Raw genomic sequence first — 10,674 nt, 5'->3', positions numbered from 1 at the left:
CAAGCCTCTCTGAAAGCATTTAAAATACAAATTGACATTTGAAGGATTGGACAGGACAGTGGTTGAACTCTGTTCTGAGCTTGGATTCTGCTAGCGATTTTCTGCATGACTGTCACAGGACACCTGCCCACCCACACCTGCTTTTCCATTATAAAGTAGGAATTGATGGCTTGAGGGAGGTTATGTATCTATAAGAGGGTCTGCAAAATCCATGGGATGCTTTGAAGAGACTGTTACATAATTTAAGTTCATCCCTACCAATGTTAATCAGCCTCTTGATACATTATTCATGCCAATTAATTAATATTATTAGTAGTACTTAACTTTGCCTTTCCCAGTGAGCACAACACCTCTTATGTCTTTCATTTTTTTCTTACTTGCATTTAGCTTTTTTACTTAGCAATAGTCAACTATACATACTTCACTCAAGAAAAAATCGAGACATTAATTACCACCGGTCATTAAATAAATTTATTTTTGAGGAAAAAATACTCCCCACACCCCAAACAATCACTTCCCTCTGTCATGTTTTAATACAGTGGCTGTTGATAATCATTCTTGCCATAAAAAACTGAGAGTCTGAAAGCCAGCAGCATTTTATTATATTTTTCATGCCTTATGCAAAAATTCACTCACCTCGAAAACATCAGGATTGGCCTCACCGATGAACTAAAAATTCTCTTCAATGCCAGACTGTGGCTTAGACATAGCCTAAGGCAGTTTCAGGTTTTGACTTGAAATTTACATCAAACATTGGCACCACCACTTAGCCGGGGGTTAGGGAAATATTAAGGCCACCGAAGGCAAAGATCATAAGGTAGGTAAACCTACTTTGAATTCTGCCCTCCTACCTTCTATTTTTATTTCATTCCAGTATTCACGGGATGCCGATAGTTTCCAATTTCTTCCCAGCTCTATGCCCTATTTGCTCTTTTCTCATCCTTTATGAAGGTTCTTCTATTCCAATATTACCTGGAATCTCAGAATCTCAGAGTTGGAAAAGGACACACGCTTGTCTGGGGCATCAATCCTGTGCATCAGTTCTGCCTGCAACCTTTGTCCCAGACAGTTTCCAGCCTTGGCTTATGACCTTCTAAAATGAGAAATTCACTTCTTCTGGAGGTAGCTCATTTCATTTTAAAAGATCTAATTGATTAAAATAATTTTTTAAAATTTCTTTATTGATTAAGTTATTACATATGTGTCCTTATCCCCACATTACCTCCCCATCCCCCCCCCTCATGCCCTTACCCCCCTGTTGTCTGTGTCCATTGGTTAGGCCTATATGCATGCATGTAAGTCATAAAATAATTTTTATGAATTAAAACCCTAACGGTGAGTTTCTAATTGTGGCATTTTACTCATCCGTTTGTTTATTGGGGAGGGGACAATTGGGCAGAACCTTTAAGAATAACTCTAAGGATTTTCAGAAAACGAGAGGGTGGGGTGAACACCTCCAGGTGGACAGAGAAAGCAGAAAGAGCAGAATGAGGGAAAGCACAGAAAAACTAGCTGCAAGTGGTTTGGGGTCGATGGCTTTACTCCTCCTTATCTGTTTCTTTTCGGTTTTGGAGAATCCTTCATCCTTTACCAACCACATCCTTCTCCAGGATCTTGTGCTATCTTTCATCTCTCTGTCCCTCCTGTATCCTTTCAATAATGCTGAGTCTTCCCTAATATGAATGCCTTCCATCAACCCTGCCTGGCCTCAAATTGCCACCTTCCTCCTTTCTTTCAAAAATAACTTATGGAGAGAGTAGCCCAGTGCTCCTTAAAGTGTGGTTCATGAATAACTCACATCAGAGTCAGCCAAGCCCTTGTTTAAAATGCGGCCTCTTGGGCTCCAACTTCAGAAGTAATGAATCAAGAGCTGTGTGGAAATCAGTCATTTTTCTTCTTTTAAAACAAAGCTGCTCCAAGATGTGAGAACCACTAAAGTAGCCAATACTCCAGTCTCTTCCATCCATTGTCAACCAGTTCCGACCCCACTTCTTTACTAAAGCTACAATGGTCACCTCTTGTAAGCACCCCGACAGAGAACTGAACCTGCAACCCAAGCATGTGCTCTGACTGGGGCCTGAACTGGTGACCCTTCAGCATACAGGACAATGCTCAACCAAATGAGCCACACCGGCCAGAGCTTTCCTCCTTACTTTTGTCTCCTCTTTCTATAACTCTTCATTTGCTCATGTTTTAAATGTAATTTCTTCCCAGGCATTCATCCATGACCCTTTTCTCAATCTACATGTGCTCTCTGAGGAGTTCTAAACCATGGCTCCAACTACTATCTATATAACTATGATCCCCAGTACCCATGTTCTGTTCCACCGCTATTTCAAGCTTCAATGGTCATAACAAATCACTAAAATCAACATTTAGAAAATAGAATTCTCTCTAGTGTTCCCTCCAATCTGTTTCTCCATATTTGAGTTAATAAGGTATCAGTGAGGATGCTTTCAACTTTAATGGAACACCTAGACTCAATTGGTTTGAACAATAAGGAAACTTATTCCACATGATGATGATATTATTTCACATAATGTGACTTCTGAAGATAGGTCAGTCCTTTGATTGGTTAACTCAGGGGCTGGCAAGAGATCAACCAAAGAACTTGTATGCATATATGCATAACCCGTGGACACAGACAATAGTGTGGTGAAGGCCTGGGGTGGGGGTGGGCTAGAAGGGGTCAATGGGGGACAAAAGGGGACATATGTAATACTTTCAACAATAAAGTTTTTTTTTTAAAGACCTTCTCTTTTCTGACAATGACTTCCTGTCATTGTCAGCCCATTGGCTCATCCTCAGGCTGGCCTCTCATGAGATGGCTGCTGTTGTTCCTGGCATCACATCAAGACAGAGCAGTCCATTGGAAGAAAATAGGGACTATCTCTTTTCTGTGTGTCTTCATAACAGCAAAGAACACCTTTCCCAGGAGCCTTCAGGAAGGCTCCTCCTCTCATGCCATTGGCAAATTCTGTGTCATATGCTCTTTTTAAAATCATCTACTGTGAAATAGAAAGGCAGGTCATTGCTGTAAGACCACTTCTCTCGTATGATTTGTTTTGCTTTGGGGTGGTGGGTGTCTGAATAGAGTCAGGGCTCTATTAGAAAAGAGAGCAGGTAGTTGAATCAGTTATGATTAGGTTTGACTGATATTAACAAAGACCCAAATCAATGGTGGCTTAAGTATATAAAGGAATCCAGAAACAGAAAATCTGGGATAGTTGGATTACCTCCATGAAGCAATGATGGATGCAGGCTCCCTCTAAAACTCTTTGCCCTTCTGTATGAGGCTTCCATGCCACAGTCCATCCAGTATCTCCATTCTAGGCAGTAGGGTTCTGGAAACGAGAGAGCAAGGCTCAACTTCTCTCTTTTAGAGAGACTTCCCAGATAACCCAGGCAAGATTTCTTCCTATATTGGAAAGGAGGCCGGGAAATGTCATTTTCAGCTTGATACATTGTCCAGGCTTTGTTACCAAGGAAGAAGGTCTACTGGGAGGCAACCATCAGATTTTCTATGTGGTGGATCGTCGTACAGGCAGCGTGGTGTCTGCTATGCTCACTAGTCATTCCCCCAAGCCACTCAGGCTAGAAACCAAGCATTTTTTAAAATTGTTTTTTATCACTTGACATATGTAATAGGACACTGAGCCTGATAATCCTGTCTGCAACAGATTTAACAAACCTTTTTATCTCAATTCCCTCTGCCCCTGCCTTAGATCAGAATTTTATGATGTCTGGACTTTTGTAATAGCTTCCTTCCAGTCTTTTCTGTATCCAGACTTCTCATGTCAGTCTATTCTCCATATTACCTTCAAATCCTTTCTTAGACACAATTCTGATTTACTAAAATAACTACAATATCACCCTATTGCTTATCAAATACAATTAAACAGCTTAGTACGCCAATCAAAACTCTCAATACCATGGAACAAGTGATAGCTGCCAAAGGGAAGGCAATAATATTGTAATAACTATGCATGGTGCCAGGATACTGGAAATATCAAGGGGGGACACTTTGTGGGTGTACGATTGTCTGACCACCATGCTGTACACCTGAAACTAATACAAAATATTAAATGTAAACTATTTTTAAATTATAAAAACTCTCAGTACTGTGGCCCCAACCTACCTCCCACTTTAGTCACACCAGACAAATCCTTTTATAGCCACCCAAGTAACACTGATTCATTTAGTTATTTTTGTTTTGCTAACATATTACATATGCTGTTAATACATATTTTTAAAAATATTTTATTGATTCCAGAGAGGAAGAGAGAGGGAGAGAAAGATAGAAACATCAATGATGAGAGAGAATCATTGATCAGCTGCCTCCTGCATGCCCCCAACTGGGGATCGAGCCCACAACGGGGGCATGTACCCTGACTAGGAATCGAACCATGACCTCCTGGCTCATAGGTGGACACTCAATCACTGAGCCATGCCAGCTGGGCAGTTAATACATATTTTGCCTCATACTTCATAGGTTACCAAATACTTTTGGCCAATAAGATCCCAATGGGCTTTCCCAGTTATATCTATTCTGCACTGTGTGTATAGAGGTTTATTCTACAATGGCCTCTCTGTCATTTAGTTTTGTGATCTGGCAAACAGTTTGGATGGATGATGACTAATTAAAGTATGCAGAGTATATTCTTGAACTAATCATGATAGACTAAAGGAAAAATCACAACCCGGACTTAAATGTAAATTATTTTTGTTGTTGCTATTTTCCATCTTTATTGAGGTATACTTAACTAATGAAAAGTGTATATATTTAAGGTGTACAAAATGATGTCTTAATACATGTATACACTGTGAAATGATTATCACACTCAAGCTAGTTAATATATCTGTCACATTACATGGTTACAAATTTTTGTGTGGTGAGAACACTTAAAATCTTAGAAACTTTAAAGTATACAGTGCAGTATTTTTAAGGTGTACAATATGATATATTATAAAATCAATACCACAATAAGGTTAGTTAACACATTCTTAAGCTCACATAACTACTATAGTTGACCCTTGAATAATGCAGGAGTTAAGGGCACTGAACTCCCACATAGTTGAAAATCCACGTAAACCTTTTGATGTCCCCCCCAAACTTAACTACTAACAGCCTATTGTTAACTGGAAGCTTTACCTGTAACATAGTCAATTAACTATATTTGTGTCTTATTTGTATTATATACGGCATTGTTATAATAAAGTAACCTAGAGAAAAGATGTTATTAAGAAAATCATAAAGAAGAGAAAGTACATCTATAGTATTTATTGAAAAAAATCCACATATCAGTCAACTAATGCAGTTCAAATCCATGTTGTTCAAGGATTAACTGTGTTTGTTGTTGTTGTTAATATGAGAACATTTCAGATCTACTCTCTTAGCAACTTTCAAATATACAATTCAGTATTGTTAGCTATAGTCACTATGCTGTACATTAGGTCCTCAGATCTTACATCTCTTATAATGGAGTTTGTACCCTTTGACCAACATCTCATTTCCCTCACTCTCCAGCCCTTGGCTCTGTTTCTATGAGCTCAGTTGTTTTAGATTCCACATATAACTGAAGTTATTCAGCATAAAATTCAGGTTCCAAAAAGGCTCAAGACACCTTCAAGAGATAATGGGGGGAGAAAAGAGTAGCAATCATCAGATAACTAGGGGTTGGTGAAGTCTTTGACATTAGAGAAGCACTATAAACATTACTACAAAAGAAAAATATATTACTGAAGACCAGAAGGATTAGCCATCCATTATTTGAGATGAAAGATGCTTAGGTTGGAGATGTCATAACTTCAGGTATTTGAAGGCAAATAAAGAGAAATAGCCAGGGGATGATGCTGGGAAAATATTTTCCTAAATGTATGTTGTAACAACCCATATTTATCGATTTAGTTAGTGCTTTTATTTCTAGGAATGCATCCCATCTTCATGTACTTACAGGCAAAAGCATATTCATCATGAAGCTAATGAAACGTAAGCATAAGGACCTCCACCAGTACAGGTCCTGTCTGAGGTTTATGACAGGTCCATAACTCTATGTCCATAGAGCTGTATGGACTTTTTAATCATTTAAAAATGACAGGAAAATTGCAAAAATAGATAACATTATTACTATCCAGAGACTCAATTTGAGTTTTGCCAATTGTCTCAATAGCATGCTTTAGAGCAAAGTGATTCAATTGAGGATTATGTATTGCATTTACTTTTAAGTATCTTTAGACTCTTCCAGTCTGGAACTGTTCCTTAGTCTTTCCCTGGCTTTCATGACCTTGATGCTTTTGAAAATCACAAGCCATATTGTTTGTAAAATGTCCCTCAGTTCAGGTTCATCTGATGTTTTCCCTCATGCTTGGATCCAGCTCATACATCTGCAGCAGGAACATCACACAAGTAATGCTGTGTTCTTCTCATTGCATCTTCTCAAGTAGTATATGATTTCCATTTGTCCTCCTACTGGTGATGTTAACTTTGATCATAATCATGATTGAGTGGTTTTTACTGGGTTTCTCTAGTTTCATGTTACTCTTTCCCTTTAGAATTAATGTATTGTGGGGGATATTTTGAAACCATGTGAACTTCCTCTTCTCTCACCCACTTGTCTTAACAATTCATTAATGACTTGAATTATTACTGTAATGGTTGCCACAAGATGATTTTCTAATTCCCTCCTTCCTTCATTTATTCATTGGTATTCTACTGTCAGAAAAGCTTTTTCTTTTCCCCATTTATTATTCATTAATTAATTTATATTGGTGTGAATTTATAATTATTATTTTATTCATCGAGCAACAATCTGTTATTATCATACTTTATTTTGGTCTCAAATTGGCCCAGATTTGGCCAGAGAGATCCCCTTCAAGCTCCTGCTATACATTTTGAGATGTCCCCATTATTCTTTGAGCACTTCTTGCTTTCTAAAATAACAATATTTCCAAGTTTATCTTGTAATTTCCCTATTCAAAGCCTATAATGGTATTGGCAAACCAGATGCGTGCACTAGGGTTGCTCATTGCTTTGGGGTGTTGTTATTTTTGCTATTTCCAAGTCTTCTAAGTGGATAAGCTAAAGGAACTACACATATACCCATGTTTACATCTATATGTATTTTTATATCTTTCTGTATATGAGTTCTCACTGATACCTCCTTTTGCAATCCAACACCAAAGGCTCATTTAAGTTGTCTCCTGAGCATATCTGTAACTCTGTTCTCTGACAGTTAGAAACCTGGCTACCAAACCCTCAATTTATTTACCAAATGGGTCAATTCCCCCTTTATGTAACCAATCTTCTCCCCTATCCCTGCCACATGGCTCCCCCCCATTACCCTGTGCCAGACAACACCAACCGTGCATTGGCTTTCTCTTCACCCAGTTCAGGTTCTGACACCCTTCTCTGGGCTGCTACTACCACCACCCATCTCACCACACCCTGATCTCAGATTTTTCTATTTACCACTGTTGGGCTCCCATGTCCTGCTTTGGGCCTCATGGACAACCTCCTCATTCTTCTTGGGCTCTGACAGCCCACATCTACCTATTTCCCTGTCCTCCCTCACACAAACGCCCTCTTCCTTCATCCTATTTGGCCTTTGATACCTCCCCCTACCACCACCAGCACCATTATCACTCATGAACTAAATTGTTTAGAAAAGAAGGGTGGGAAGGGAAAAGGTTTTTTATGTTTTTACTAGATGCCTGGTACATGAAATTAGTGCACTCAGGGGGGGTCCCTCAGCCCGGCCTGCACCCTTTTGCAGTCTGGGAGCCCTCAGGGGATGTCTGATTGCTGTGGAGGCAGGAGAGGCTCTGCCACCACTACTACACTCGCCAGCTGTGAGCCTGGCTTCTGGCTGAGTGGCGCTCCCCCTGTGGGAGCACACTGACCACCAGGGGCAGCTCCTGCATTGAGCATCTGCCCCCTGGTGGTCAGTGCGCGTCATAGTGACTGGTTGTTCTGCCGTCAAGTCGAAACCTGCTCTCCAACATCCCCTGAGGGGTCCTAGATTGCGAGAGGGCACAGGTCAGGCTGAAGGACCACACCGGTGCACGATCAGGGCCGGGGAGGGAGAGGGAGGTTGGCCAGCCAGGGAGGGACCATGGGAGGGCTCCAGGGCATGTCCGGCCCATCTCACTCAGTCCCGATCAGCCAGACCCCAGCAGCAAGCTAACCTACTGGTCAGAGCGTCTGGCCCCTGGTGGTCAGTGCATGTCATAGCGAGCGGTTGAGCGGCCTTAACATATCTTTAGCATATTACGTTTTGATTGATTGAACGGCCGACCGGACGACTAGACACTTAGCATATTAGGCTTTTATTATATAGGATAAAAAAAGAATAATTATGCTTTCATAAATTAGGAAAATTATGATATTTTAAAGCACAGTCAGTTAAGAACACTCTTCCCACTGTAGCCTTCCCTCTGTTACATGCCCCCTAGTGTTGAGTGGCACTGGGGTGGGCAAAGGCATTTTGGGAATCCAGCTAAGGAGAGGTGGGCTTGGAATTATATTTAGTTTGACTACAGTGGAATATATTTATGTGGGGTAAATATAATATATTTATAGTTACTTTAAAAGTGTGACTTTATTTAACAGAATGAAACAAATCTGTTCAATTGTAACTCGCTACTGAGCAACATTTACAATCAAACATTGTGACAACACAGCTGTTATAAAAGGTAAGAACAAAGATCTTACTATTGATCATTATTAAGTTTGCAGAATGTGTGCCACATGCAGTTCATTCCATAATCTTGCTGTGGAAAAACCTGGCCCCATAGTTCCTGAGAGTATTGATTACTTTGCTATTTTGTAAAAACTGTTTCTGGTTCATCTCCTAGATAGGGTATTTAAATCCACAACCAATTTTGGTTACGATTTTCAGTCTAGATGTAATACTATGATCTGCCTGTCATAAAGCTGCTTAAGACTTGCAACATGGACACACGTCTGATGCAAAAAGGTTATTTAAAAGTTTGTAAAACTCAAAAACCACCATATAACTGTCATTTGGCAGCCATTTCATAAACATTTCAATAGAACAAGGAAAATTACAGATTCCCGATTTGGAAGTATATGAAGGGTATCTCCTTTTATTATACTAAAGTTTATTAAAGAAAGGTAAAAAAATTCAGATGAAATTAATTAAATATGAAATGTGATAAAATCTATAGATATTTTTCTGCTGCTATAAAGTCATTCATAGGAAGAGATAAATTTGCAATAAAAGTAATAAAAATGCTCATGCATATTGCTCGATAATTCAATCGATGAAGTGAAGCATGTAAGCATGGTGGGGAGATGTTAACAATTTTTTCTTTTTTGACACAAAATAACTGACATCAAGAAAGATAAAATAAAATCATGATATACCACCAGAATGAAAAAGACATTGATGACAACAGGATGGTATTATCATTAATTCAAAGAGAATTGAGGATGAGTCACTACCAAAAAGAAATTGAAAGCATCATGAAATCTTAGAGCTGGTGTATAAAAGAAACTTGACCATGTTTCCCGAAATTTGATAATGCTTCTAACAATTTAACATGGCATCAACAGCAAAGAATTGTAAAATGGAAATATATTTTTTCTAAACTGGTAATAATAAAACTCAACTTATTCCCTACATGCTATATTGTAAAATTGTTGTCATATGCAGAGGCTATCAAAGGGTATAAGCTCCACAAAAGATGTTGGGGAAAAGTATTATACAGTTATATGTTAGGCAGCTAATTAATTCAATATTATTTTATTTTTATGGATTTGTGAGATTAGTGATATTTTCAGCATGTATACTTATAAGTTGTCATCTACTTTTTCATTCTAAATAAATCCTCACTTTAATATTTTAGTTTATGTTCATAATTTTTATTATTTTATTAAAGAGATTATAGAAAACTATGATCTCCAGGCCCTACATAGTCTGGATTTGCCCCTTATAGAGAATTACAGCACTCAGGCAAGCATTCCAAGCCTTGCTCATGTTGTTCCCCTGCCTGAACCTGCCACCACCCTCTTTTGTTACTTACTATTCGAGATGTAACTCACAGGTACCCTCTCTGTGAAGCCTTTCAGCCTCCTCTTTTACCTATCTCCCAGGCAGAGTGTTTTCAGAGGATCAGTTATATATCTTATTACAAATAAGATATATAGTTATATCCCCTAATTGTGTGAGCTCTTTGAAAACAGGACAGTGCCTCATTGTCTCCAGCTATATACCCTTCGACCTGCTTCTCAGTAAGATTTAGTAAATACTGGGTGACTGATGAATTTATGAACGAGTTGCAGTGTCACACAATAGGGTGAAATTTTAAGACATACAGTTGCCAATAACCAGAGATAGTATGGGGCTTTCTTTTTTATCTTGTTACTTAGATTCTGGGTCTTTTCCTGAGCTCTTTTGTGCATGTAATCCAACTCTGATGGCAGGTCTTCTGTTGGTGGAAAAACACTTTTATTTTCTAAAGCTGTTGTTAAGGTATCTTTTACAAACAAGTAATTTATTAAGAGGGGAAAAAGAAGGAGAGAATGCTGTGTCCACAATGCTCAGGGGACTTATCATTTCTTTGTAGTGTGGGCAGAGGAAGGGAAACCACTATAAAGAATTTCTTTTCATTTCCTGATCTGTACAACAATCTGTTAACTGCCTTTGCCCTATA

This window comes from Myotis lucifugus, unplaced genomic scaffold, assembly GCF_000147115.1.
Source record: "Myotis lucifugus unplaced genomic scaffold, Myoluc2.0 scaffold_212, whole genome shotgun sequence".
Lineage (NCBI taxonomy): Eukaryota > Metazoa > Chordata > Mammalia > Chiroptera > Vespertilionidae > Myotis > Myotis lucifugus.
The sequence above is the reverse complement of the archived record's forward strand: the minus strand, read 5'-3'. Positions refer to the sequence as shown.